The sequence below is a fragment of the Gambusia affinis genome, linkage group LG03 (assembly GCF_019740435.1).
Source record: "Gambusia affinis linkage group LG03, SWU_Gaff_1.0, whole genome shotgun sequence".
Classification (NCBI taxonomy): Eukaryota; Metazoa; Chordata; class Actinopteri; order Cyprinodontiformes; family Poeciliidae; genus Gambusia; species Gambusia affinis.
Window position 1 is genome coordinate 10,044,580 of NC_057870.1, and position 12,879 is coordinate 10,057,458.

Here is a 12,879-nt window from a genome sequence, read left to right on the forward strand (position 1 = left end):
TTTGAGGAGGAGAGTGAATACATTCCAACAAAGAAATGTACAGGTAATTTCACATGTAAAGCAGATTAAAGAATTTCACAAATGAGCCAAAAGAAAATGTGCATTTGTATTCAGCCCTTCTGGGTCAATACTTTGTAGAATTAGTTTTATAGTAACCACAGATGCAGGTCTGTTTGTGTGTCCTTAACAGATTTACACAGCTACACAGTGAATTTGTTGTCAGATCTTCATAAAAAATAACTTGACATTGTAATATATAGTATCTGGTTTTATAAATCAAGTAACATTTTCCTGTGTTTTTCTCTCTATAAGACGTTGACCCCATTTGTCTTTGTATTCATGGTAAGTATTGATTGAATAATACACTACTTACTGTTTTATCTGAACTCTGGATGGAGATTTAATCCAACATTTCAGCTACATGCTCATCACCAACCCCTTCAAACAATGGGAAGAAAGCAGTGAGAGTTCATCCAGGATACATTGTCCCAGGATGCATCCGTGAGTTAAAATCATCATCTAGCACTGAAAGGTTATCCACTATATTTATAAGAGAAAATCATTGTCTATTTGAAACTGCTTACAGTTGGAAAATAGAATAGAATAGAATAGAATAGAATAGAATAGAATAGAATAGAATAGAATAGAATAGAATAGAATAATCACAAGATGGCAGTGTTGCTTTGCTAAAGACATTTTGAACGGTACTCTGTACTTAAAAATATTTATCTTCAGAACGTTATACCCTCTCATATATGTTCTTGATGTTTCAGAATGAACACAAAGTGATACAAAAAGCAGTAAAACTCCCTAGGGTCTTATTAACCCCTTCATTAGGTGCTATTCTAACTTGCATGTTCTTTCTCTAGATGTGTGACTTTTTTTCTGGGTACTCAGACTTTCTCCCACAGTCCAGTAAAATTCCTTGTTCTGTTAACTGGTTTGTCAGATTTTTCCTTAAGAATTGTTATGTGTTTGTGTGTGCATGGTTGTTTGTTTTGTGACAAACTGGGGACCTGTGCAACGCATGCTTGCAGCCTGTCTCTCACCAAATGACATAGATGAAAGTTAAATCTGAGAAGCTTGGCTTTTTGTTACTGACCCGTCTTGTTTGCTGTGGTCTGTCCACTTGCTTCTCCAAAATATCATTGTAAAGGCAGGTGTTAAGGTAAGATCAGAATTTTTACTTCTTCTCATTTTAGAGAAGATGTAAAAATTCTTCTCATTTTCATTGTTACATGCGTCCTAAATATTAGATTTTTCAACACACAGTTGGTCTTGCTGCACTTCTGGTTGGTGGTGGAATATGTTACTGCGTTAAAAGACGCAGCCAAAGGCCAAACCAGCGGCACAACAAGTACCGAACTATAAGATCATTTTAATGTGATAGCCAGAGGTGATATATTGATGCTAATTCCAATTCATTTCAGAGACCCTGAAGAGAGTCAGCAATTAGCAATTAGCAATTCCAACCTTCTTGATGCACAATTGTGAGGTTAGTGAAAAATGTTAATTGTCACACCATTTAATTACATTGATGTGAATTTTTATTTTTTAAAGTTCACATTTTAAATCTTCAGGGAGGCTGAATTTGCTTTTCAAGTGGATGATGACACCATACCTCAACGTGGACGTGGGGATTAGCTAAATTCACTTTAGTTAGTACAGTACAGCACTTAGAGCTGCTTTTAATATGAAAGGTGCTTTATAGATCAAATTGATTGATTGATATTATGTCATCTCATTGCCATCTTATCTCAAAGCATAATCAGACTTATGGATGTCCACAGTTATCTTCCTGATATTTTACACAATTTCTTCAGGACAGCAAACATTTCTGCAGACCACACACATGCTGGGCTCAATCTGCTTAAACGTTTACCTTCAAGTTGATGCTACAGAGTAAAGACCAGTTGCCACAGAAACAGTTTCTTCCTCTAGGATGAACACAAAGAACACCTTTTACAGCCTGAGTGAGTGATAAGTTTCTCTGCAGTGAAAGAAAGAGAAGCATACTGCACTACTAACAACTGTTATTTTTAAAATTTTCCTTTGTGTACAAAAATGGTGTTCTTTTATTCTTTATTATTCTCCTCTAAAGCTGATCAATTTATACTTATTATATTGGTAGTTCTTGAAACCAAAGTCTAGTGTCTCGTTTGAGCTCATCACAGCACAGAAACTGCCCTCGTAAAAGTGTTCAATGACATCCATATAAATATGGACTGTGGGAGAACCACAGTGCTGGTTCTTTTGGACCTCAGTGTTGACCATGACATATTACTGAATCGACTGGAGAGTTGGGTCGGACTCTCCGGTCCAGTGCTTAACTGGTTTGAATCTTACATAAAGAACAGGGATTTCTTTGTTTCAATTGGAAACTTCTCATCAAAGAGGTCAAAGGTCACATGTGGGGTACCCCAAGGTTCAACCCTAGGACCCCTCTTATTCAATATTTATATGCTCCCACTGTCTCAGGTTATAACAGGAAATAATATCAGCTACCATAACTATGCAGATGACACACAGCTCTACATTACGATGTCACCAGGTGACCTTTGACCCCATCCAATCACTGAACAGATGCTTACAACAGATAAATGTGTGGATGTTCCAAAACTTTCTCCAGCTGAACAGAAACAAAACTGAAGTTATTATTTTTGGACCTAAAGAAGAACAATCTAGAGTTATAGATCTAGAGTCAGTGCACAGCTTCAGTTATTACAACTAAAAACCAGCGATCAGCCCAAAACCTGGGAGTAGTGATGGACTCTGACCTGAACATTCAGAGCCACATAAAGACAGTCAAAAAGACGGCCTTCTATCACCTGAAGAACGTTTCCAGTATAAAAGGACTAATGTCTCAGCCAGATCTAGAGAAACTCATCCATGCGTTTATCTTCAGTCGCATTGATTACTGTAACGGCGTCTTCACAGGTCTGTCCAACAAATCAATCAAACAGCTGCAGCTGATCCAGAATGCTGCTGCTTGCGTTCTCACTAAAACCAGGAAGAAAGAGCACATAACACCAGTTTTAAAGTCTCTCCACTGGCTCCCTGTAGCTCAGAGAATAGACTTTAAAATACTGTTGTTAGTTTATAAATCACTGAATGGTTTATCACCACAATACATTAAAGATCTGCTGCTGTTGTATCAACCTTCCAGAACTCTCAGGTCTTCTGGTTCTGGTCTGCTCTGCGTCCCCAGAACCAGAACCAAACGAGGAGAAGCGGCATTTAGCATCTATGCACCAAAAATCTGGAACAAACTTCCAGAAACCTGTAAAACAGCTGAAACACTGACTTCTTTTAAATCTCAACTAAAAACCCACTTGTTTAGAGTTGTATTTGAAACATAATTCATTACTAATTTAATTATGGAACCTGACTTAATGTTCTGTTTTGATTGTTGATTCTATGTTGCATTGTGTTTTTGTGTTTGATTTGATGTAAAGCACTTTGAAATGCCTTGCTGCTGAAATGTGCTATACAAATAAAAATTGATTTGATTTTTTTTTTAAATTTGAAAATCTTGACCAATAAGGCTAGTTCTGATTCTTTGAATTTTTCCATGATGTCACACAAGCAAGCAGTGCATTTGAGGTGTTACTTTGAAATTCATCCAGATGTGCCTCTTTTGTTATCTCAAGTGTTATGAATTAACCTGTTGGGTGCTTATGAAGCCATGGAAACGTCATCTTGTTTTGTTTAAAGATATAATTATTATAGGAAAGGGATGCTTTTTATTTAAAGATATGACTAAAATTATGCATCTCATTATTCTAGGGTTTTGGAAATAGAAATACAGTAATCTTCACATTCACATTTTTGCTGTGACAATGAGATCAAAATAATGGTTATGTGTCTTTATTATACAATATATGTGAGCTGCAAGTACTGGGCAACATAAACTTATACTTACTGTTAGGCTGTTAAAACAAATGTGAAGTTCTGCCAAGGCTCCGTACCTAAATTAGGCTCATGAAATTCTGTTACGATTAAATTTTATAATTCGGGTTTAGGCCTGGAGGTGGAGTTATTGAGTCGTTTTTTTTCCTTCTCCGTGGCGCACTGAGGAAAAAAAGGAGTAAAAAAAAAAAAAAACAGAGGCAGGAACAGACAGAGTCACACACAGGCTGTCTAACTCTACGGCAGCACAGTACAGCGAATCTGCTGTGGAGGGAAGTACAGCAAACAGTACATCACACTGAACCGCATTCATTTAGCTGCTGGAGATCCTCCACTTGAAGAAGGAGAAAAGAATAAGGCTCTGTGAGGACCGCAGCAGCCTCCCTGGGAAATATTTCTACAGGATTAACGAGGAGAAGACCATTTCTGCTCGGTTCATCAGGGAAACCCGCTGGAGGTACGATGTCTGTACTTGCTCACCCGCAAAGTTTAGTGTAACTTAGTAGAAACGGCGGCGACTGGAGAGACTGTAGGGACCGTGACGTGTCGGATCTCAGGTGCTGTGGCGACAGGTGAAAAACTGCAGGTGTGATTAAATCAGATTCTGCCCCGATACAAGGTGTTCTCGACCTAATGTGGACACAGGTCCTCGATGAGAGAAGACAGATTGTTTTCTGGTTTTTGGATAGTAGGTTGGATTTCACTAGAATCTGTCACTTATGAATTATAATCCATATTAGTTTTCCCTGCTTATTAGTGAAATACGTAGTTTTTTGTTGTTGTTGTTGTTGTTGTCAGCTTCTCAGACTTGCTTGGAAACAGTCGGATGGACATTGACGCAAGCGTCAAATTGTGCAACTTGTGTTTTGTAACGAATTCTTCAAAATGTGGAATATTTATAGTTTCATGCCAATGAGTTTCAGCTGATCAATTTCTCGGGAACTGAAGGCAGCCTTCTTTTAAATCCTTTCGTCGCAGTGTTTTTTTTCTTCTATGCATCTCTTCCCATTATCACAGGTCTTTACGTTAACGTGATACATTTCTGTGCTGGTGACTGGATCTGGGCTCTTCACATTTCCCGCTTAAGCCCCTCTGTGAGAGTCACCAGACTGAGACAGATATAAAACAGCCCTGCCTGACCAAAGATACAGCAGGTTATGCTCTGAAGACAGATTGATTCCTTCCAGTGGCTTGGTTTGTTTTTGTTTCATGTTGCTAACTCAATTCTTGGTTGTAGTTTGCAGAATTGCTTGCTGTTTCTCACCTTTTAATAAAAAAAAAAAAAGGAAATATAGCAATCATAAAGATTTTTCCACGATTCTAAAATGTTACGAGCTTTTGCTGCATTCATCTAAGATGCCTTTAATTAACAAGTACAATGAATGGGCCCTTAGGCTTTCCTGAATTTAAAAGACATTGTGGAGTTATCTGTGTGTATTTTATTGACTTTTTTTGAGTTTATCTATTGCTTCTGCTTATCTGGACAGTATCCATCTTTTTCAGATAGCATTTGCACTCCAAGGATGTAAACTAGTGAAAACAATATAGTAAAAACAGCATGTGTCTAGCAATGAAAATGTAGCATAATATATAGAACATCCACTGAAGCGTTTGACGTACTCGGGGTTGTAAAATACAAATCAGACCTTCCCAAAGCAGCCTGTATAAGTTGGGTCCTGCAGGTATATGCGTCTGTGTTGATCTTTATGAAACTCCTTTATCATCCTCATTTGACAGAGAGGCTTTTTCCCACAATGTTTGAAAGGGAAAGCATGCAAATTTCCATCAGGTGTAACACGCTTTGTTGGTAAAAATACTGTTTCTTTTTGAGATTTTTTTTAAAGGTTTTATTGGCTCTAGTGGCCTTTATTTGATAGTTAATTGACAGGAAAGTGGGTAATGAGAGAAGGGGGAAGACATGTGGCAAAGATCGCCAGGCCAGGAATTGAACCTGCGATGGCCGCGTCGAGGACTAAGGCCTCCTTATGTAGGTTGTACTTAACCCCTGCGCCACCACAGCACATCCGTCTTTTTGAGATTTTGTGCAATTAATTAATGCAGCAAGGAAATGAAACTTGGTTTTCAATTTATAGAAAAATAGTTTTGTTTGGATCTGCTTGATCTATTATCAAAGATGAAAAGAGTATGGTACAACTAATCTACCAAGGTTTTTTTTATTATTTTTTTTACCTCAGCTAATGGGTCAGACAAAAAGTAGCAAAAAGTGAAAAGTACAAATGATTGACTCAAAGGGGAGCTGCATAAAAATTCACAGTACACTTTGTACATGTATCATTTTCACGTAAGGTTGGTTTCTTTCTTTAAATTGTAATAATGTGCAGTGACGTTTGAGGTTTACATGGTGCTAAATCGGTTTGCATGTTGCAGCGAACGTATGTGTGCAGTTAGAGCGGTTTCCTACATGATTAGCAGTTGAAAGGCCATATTTATTATATGAACATAAGATCCTTTCTGTTCTTCAGCCTTTCCTTTCATGAATTGGGCTACTAATGAACACTTGCAGTCCAACGTTTTTAGAAAACGTCAAAACGCCCCATTGTGGAGCTTCCCATTCACAGGTGTAACAATTAAATTCTGCCGATCCTTTCAGAGAAGTCTTGTGATTTCTGGGTCAAAGAGCACTTGGTACATATCATATGGTACCGTGGGAACTCGGTGGTCATACAGAAAAAATAACAATATGAGACTTATTAAAGTGGTTACATAATTCACCAACATCCCTTCTGCCATTCCTGATGGTAGCTTGACTTACACTGTACTGTTTGGACACACATGCATGTAGTAGTGTCTCGTCACATTCATCATTATTGGATAAAAATGCCTCTCGCTCTCAGAGGGAAATTCCACACTTCATGATGTTTGCATGCAGTTAATGGACTGCACGCAAACAGCTAAAACAGCTAAAATTGAGGTCCTATAGCTGCTATCAGAACATCTGACTTAGAGCCAATGATAATGCGCTCTACAAGCTGAAAACAAGACAGGACTTTCTGCTACACTCGACATGAATTTAGATTAATTTATTTCCGCTTGAATTCAGAACATAGCAGCAAACAATTCTGCCAGGCCCTTGCAGAGATCATCTTTGTGCAGGTCTGTTAAAGGCTATCAAAATGTGCATTCCTGCTTTTAATAAGCAGGACGTCTCAGCTACTGGATCACACGGCTGGTGTTTATTAACTGAAGAATTGTTGCTCAGGGTATTTTATGAGACTGACATGCAAATAGAGCAGGCTCTGTGGTTGACAAATCACTGGTAAATATTCTAGACTTATGTCGTGTGAGCTAAAACCATCCCTCTCAGATGTAATGGCTGTTATTAGAATTGTTACCACTTACAACTTTTGGGTTATTAATTGCTAAAAACGTTAGAGGACAATCAAATTTATGATCAAGTTGACCCACCTTCTGTAGAGACCTGATGGTCTTTTGACTATCCACCTTTGTGAAGCATATGGGTGAGCAGTGTACAGTATGAACTGATGAACTGTTCTCTCACTCTCTTTTTATTTTTTTTCTCTCTCTCCCTCCCTCTCTCTCTGTGTGTTATCTGTTTTATTGTCCTCACTCGTTGGCCAGCCTCCACTCATGTCAGCACATACCTCATACGGATCTGACTGCCATTAGCACTCAGTCAGGAGTCACAACTCTGTAATTAAGTCACTTTTTGTTGTAGGGGCTAATTAGAAATTTCCTGGGTTTTGGTATCTTCCTTGGGAATTCACACAATCTTTATCCAAGTTATAGACAGAACCAAAACTAGCATGGGTAATATGCAGGTTCTTCTTAATCTCTGTATTTATTGTAACTCGGTATTATATGTACACAATAAACATTTTTTAAAAATAGTAAATTCAGAACAAACATGCATTGTCGATCATCCTTTCACTCTTTCTATTCATCTCTCTTGAAAGGGAAATATGTCGTCAATAATTAAGAGTCAGTCGTTTCACTTCTCATAATAATTAATCTAACAGTGAGCAGCACCGCTAACTGAAAAAGGTCTCTGAGTTCACCTTCAAAATGCTTTGGGTAAATCTTATCTTGGGCGCTCTAAAATTACGACTTTATTGAATAACTTCCACATATCCATCCCTCACTACCCCTGACCTTTCAAGTACGACATCTGTGAATACACGAGGGCACCTTGTGGGTTTGAGGAATTAAAGTTTATTCATCAGAGGTTGCACTTAATTAAGGCTCTGTGGGACCAGAGTGGTCTACCCTCCAATTATCCACTTCTCTGAACAGCTACATGAGTCTTATTTCATTCAGAAAAGTGCACAATGTTTGATAAACTTTGATGCAGAAAATTACCAGCCCTTGGGAATAAGACAAATTGTGCAAAATAGGAATAAGCCGGTTACTGGTATGTAGATATAGCAACCAAAAATGACATCTGTTGTGCTATTTTTACAGTTTAAAGTTATTTTATTTAGATGCCAGAGAAAGTGCTCTAACTGCATGAGACAGAGTGTAACAAGGTCTTGATCAAGTAGTTGAAACAATTGACAAAGCTTTTAATTAATATTTTTTCTTCGTACGATTAATATTAATAATAATGCAATTAGATTACTTTATGTAGAATCACTTTTTAAGCATTTGTTAAACACTTGCTTAGAAATATGCTGCAAACACGATAAGCCTGACATAAATCTGTCCAGTTTTCACTCTCATGTGGAAGTATTTAAAACCAAAATGAAGTGTGTGCGCTCCAGATTTGTTGGACCTTGCAGGCTTTTTGAACTTGTCAGAGTACAAGACAAAAACTCCCCAGCAATATTTTGTTGCTAAAACTTTTAGTGACCAGCAGTCACAGCCCTTTAGTTCTGTAGTTTTTATAATCTTCAGCCATCAAATTAATAAATGGTCTAACCTTTTTGTTTTGTCATAGTTACCTATTTGTACCTCCATTTCACGGACTCATCACCATTTCTTAGCCACAAGCAAAGTATCTCATAGCCATATGTTTAAACTGTTGTGGATCAGGTAATTTGTTGTATTTTTATGAATAATTTTAGTTTTTATGACTTATAAGGATAATAATTTTTAAAAGCTCTTTGTAATACACCATATCTCCACATACTTGGTTTGGATTCCTGTTTAAGCCAATTCATCCTCTTTTATTAGATTATGATTTAATTTCAGCGTGAGTCCCTGCTGATAGATATTATTTATTCCAGTCACTTAAACACGTTACATTAGTCTATGAGCAGAATATAAAGATTTTAATGGTCTGGTGTCAGAAGGGTGTGAAACACACCACTGGCGGCTCTGAATTGATACCCAGCGAGCCAGAAACGCTGAAACTGGCAGACAGCTCTTTTATAACGTCAAACAAGTTGGGTACAAAACGACCAGAACTTCAAAGGTGTGAAATGGCGCCGGGCCGAAAAGATCAGAACTGCTCCAAATTTCTCACATGCATGCAAACAGAAAGTTGAATCTTTTGAAGACCATCCACAAACGTCCGTGTGCAGTCCGGGATCTGTTTAAAATCCTCATTATTTACTTCAAAGCTATCCGTTCGATCTTAATGACCTCTGCTTGCCTGGTCTGGCCAATCGACTCATGGGCACCAGCTTTGAAAGGGCGAGGGAACATTGTCGGAGGGGGCCTGCAGGGACGTTTAACTAGTAATTGTCCTGTGCTGAATCCCGGTCGGTTGGTTGAAGGCTGCTAGCTGAGCATTAAGCTAAAAGATTCCTCACAGGAATGTATATCATTCAGATATTTGTTGTTGTTGTTGTTGTTTTAGTCCTCCGTCGCACCCTTTCTCGGCCTTCATCCCTCCCTCTTCCCTTATAATGACGAGGTCTGCAGAGGCCCGCTCAGGGAGTCGGAGTGAGAAAGTGGGAAGGAAAGATCACAAGATGAAAGGGAGAGCTGAGTGAAGACAACTGGGGGGGAAGAAACGAGCGAGACAAGAGGAAGAGTTCTCGTCTTTATCTATTGCAGCTTGCGTCTCCTTTCTCGATGAAATGATTAACCTTCTCTTAGAATCATTGGGCCATTTCTGTTTACTGTAATACTTCTACATAATAAAACTTTCTATCTCCCTCGAGGATTTACTGAGGGAGAGTGGACCTTTGGACCCTAGAAGGGCCTGGCTGAGCTGGGAAACCCTGTCTCTTATTGTATTTGTGCCGTTTGTTTTCCCTGGACGATGACGTTAGGACACGGGGCTCTGCTGGATGCCTGGTGATGGATATATCTGCTGTCTGAGGGGAAAGAAAAGCCTGCTTTAATAGGTCATCATCTCAGAGAGTGGAGTGTTGTTCTCTATCACGCTCATTGGAGCTCCTTTTGTTTGCTTCTGTATCTTTAGGGAACATTGTCTTACTTTTTTTCTCTACATATTCCTGTCCCTGTGTTTCACTCAACGCTCCCTCCCACTCTGTTCCCTCGAATGAATCATGTGACTCTCTCCGGACACGGAGGGTGACCTCCTCCTTGCTGCTTCCCATGCAAAGAGGGACTCGAGTGAAAGTGATGAATGATGATCTGATTTCCAAAAACACAAGCTGAAGTCGCTGGGCATGCAAAATAAAATGAACACAATACTTCTTTAGTTGTTTAATTGTGTAATAACCACAGTTCTTCCTTTCTCTTCTGTAAGGATGAAATTGTCAATAAGTTACCCGGTTTAGTGAGTGTTGCATTAACCATAAGAAAAGGAATGACTCTGAATATCTACACAACTTTCGTGTCGCATTTTCTCATTGCCATCATCTTCCTCCTTTATGTTTACCACTCCCACCCTCTTGTTAGAGCCCTTTTTTGTGTGCTCTTGTCATATTTCAAAGGTCAAATCCTTCTCCCCTCCATAACACACACACACGCACACACTCTCACAGTTTGAGTACCTTCAGTTAGACTGGTCATTGCCACAAGAGCCTAAAACATAAGTGCAAAGTTTGGTGCTGATGGGATTAAGGGTTGCTGTTTTGTGTTTAGCAATATGGATGAGAGAGTTTGTTGTTGGAAAAACTAGCCTCACCTGCACAGAGTATTCTGAGTGTGGGCAGATCTCCTTGTCCAACATCAGTGTCTGACCTTGTGCAAAATTTTCTTAGAGGATGTAAAGCTGCTAATAGCTTCAAAGGTTGGGCTAACATTATATTAAACCCCTATGGATTAAGAATGGGATGGCACTCCAGGTCATATGCACATGAAGGCGGAGACAAAAATCTAAATATTAATCATACAGGATTACATAAACTACATCCACACTGGTTTTCTAGCCACTTCATGAATTTCTTGGTTCCGTTCTTTAGTTTAGCAAGAGATCCTAAAGAAGCATAAACCTCAGGGATCCATTCAGGCAACTCCTCCAGCAGCAAGCTGACAGCGTTGATTACCCAAGAGATTTTTCTGTATTTTCCTCACTCTACAATGAGGTAATACCCCAGGCTTTTTTTTTTTTTAAAATTGGCTAAATTGACGAGCTCTGCCACTTAACTTCAGTTCTGTTTGCAACTCTGTCTGATAAGGTATCCTCAGCCTCTGTTGGTGCTGCCTCAGACTCTTAATCACATTCACACACAGACTTCGTTCCAAGATCTGCAGTGCTGCGTAGTGCCTGCTGTTAGTGGGCAGACTGTACCCTGAAGCTGCGTCACAGCCTGTCCGTCAGAAAGGGGATGAAAACAAACGATCCTCCTAATGTAGTAAAACACGAAACAGATCAGTTTCATATGCTGAAGGAGGAAGGGAGGAGGCGAGTGTTGAGTGGATTTGATAGTTTTCTATTGAAACAGAAAACACACATTCATGGTTTGCAAACTCTGTATGGGGTTGTTATTCTTTTGCTTCTTATCTCGGATTAGTCCTAACTGAACGACTCTGTCAGTCTTTAGAACATAAATCAGAATCTGCCTCCTATAAGAAAGTTTTTGTGGTTGCTGGAAGAAGTTAACTCCCCACATTCAAAATCCATCAAGATATCACAATAGCGGCAAATACTTCACATTCTTGGCCTGATTAATCAAAGTGTGTGACCAAACGCACACTCCAAGTATGCCACTTTACCACACGAAATGATTTCTGTCTAAATAATTTTTTTGTTTTGCCATGATACAAATCCAATCCATCAGATTTCTAGCATTTACCAATGCTGCAGCAGCCAACACAGTCTTTCTTTCACAGTCAATTTCATTGTAATGGTGATTTGTATAAAGATTAATGGTGAAAACCCAGATATATTGGATCACCAAAATGTTCCCAGCTTTTACAATATGTATATAAAAACTCTTACCTCTAAATATGTATATTCTGTTTTTTGTGGTTTTGAAAGACAGGAAGTTTGACAGGAAAATATCAGACTGAAAATCAGAAAATGTAAATTGCAGATACAGGTTTGATCAGTTCATCTTCATATATAATTGTATTGCTCATAATCTGAAGAGACTATTCTTGTTCGTATATTTAAAGCAACAAAGAAATGAATTAAATCAGGAGTTAATGTTGGTATTTCTCTGTCTGGTATTTCAGACAGGAAGTTGACCAACCCACTTCCCCTCAGGGTGAGCTAAGATGACAGCATGCGCCTTCTTGGTTTTTCTCCACTGAAATCCTTTTCTCTTTGCTCGTCTAACGTTATGGTAAGAGATTGTGGGGGTCACGGCAGCCAGGCGGCCTGATCCTTAGTGCTCTGCCTTGCTGTCTCAATATTGATTCATCATTTTGTTTACAGTCTGCTTGAATAAGCCGATATTAGTGTTTCTAGGGAGTGAAACGAAGCAGAAGGGGGAAAAAAAAGCCTTTGTGTTTGTTTGTATCCTGGTGACTACAGGAACCTCTGTGATTGAATATGTCTCGGCTCAAATGTCGCTATCAGAGATGATTAATTTAATAATAATTGGACTTTATTTGCTTTGCATCCTTGGCAGACAGCTCTTGTCTCCTCTCCGCATCAGATCTTTGTCTCCCAGACTGCCTGGCTACGGC

General features: G+C 38.9%; 1 protein-coding gene across 1 annotated transcript in view; it reads left to right on the forward strand.

Annotated features, from left to right (window-relative positions):
* Window positions 1–4,098: 4,098 nt before the first annotated feature.
* pip5k1bb (phosphatidylinositol-4-phosphate 5-kinase, type I, beta b) overlaps window positions 4,099–12,879 on the forward strand; it is a 39,978-nt gene continuing 31,197 nt past the window's right edge. Inside the window, exon 1 of the mRNA XM_044110882.1 lies at window positions 4,099–4,366. The gene's annotated coding sequence lies outside the window, so the exon portion shown is untranslated. The remainder of the gene's footprint in view (window positions 4,367–12,879) is intronic.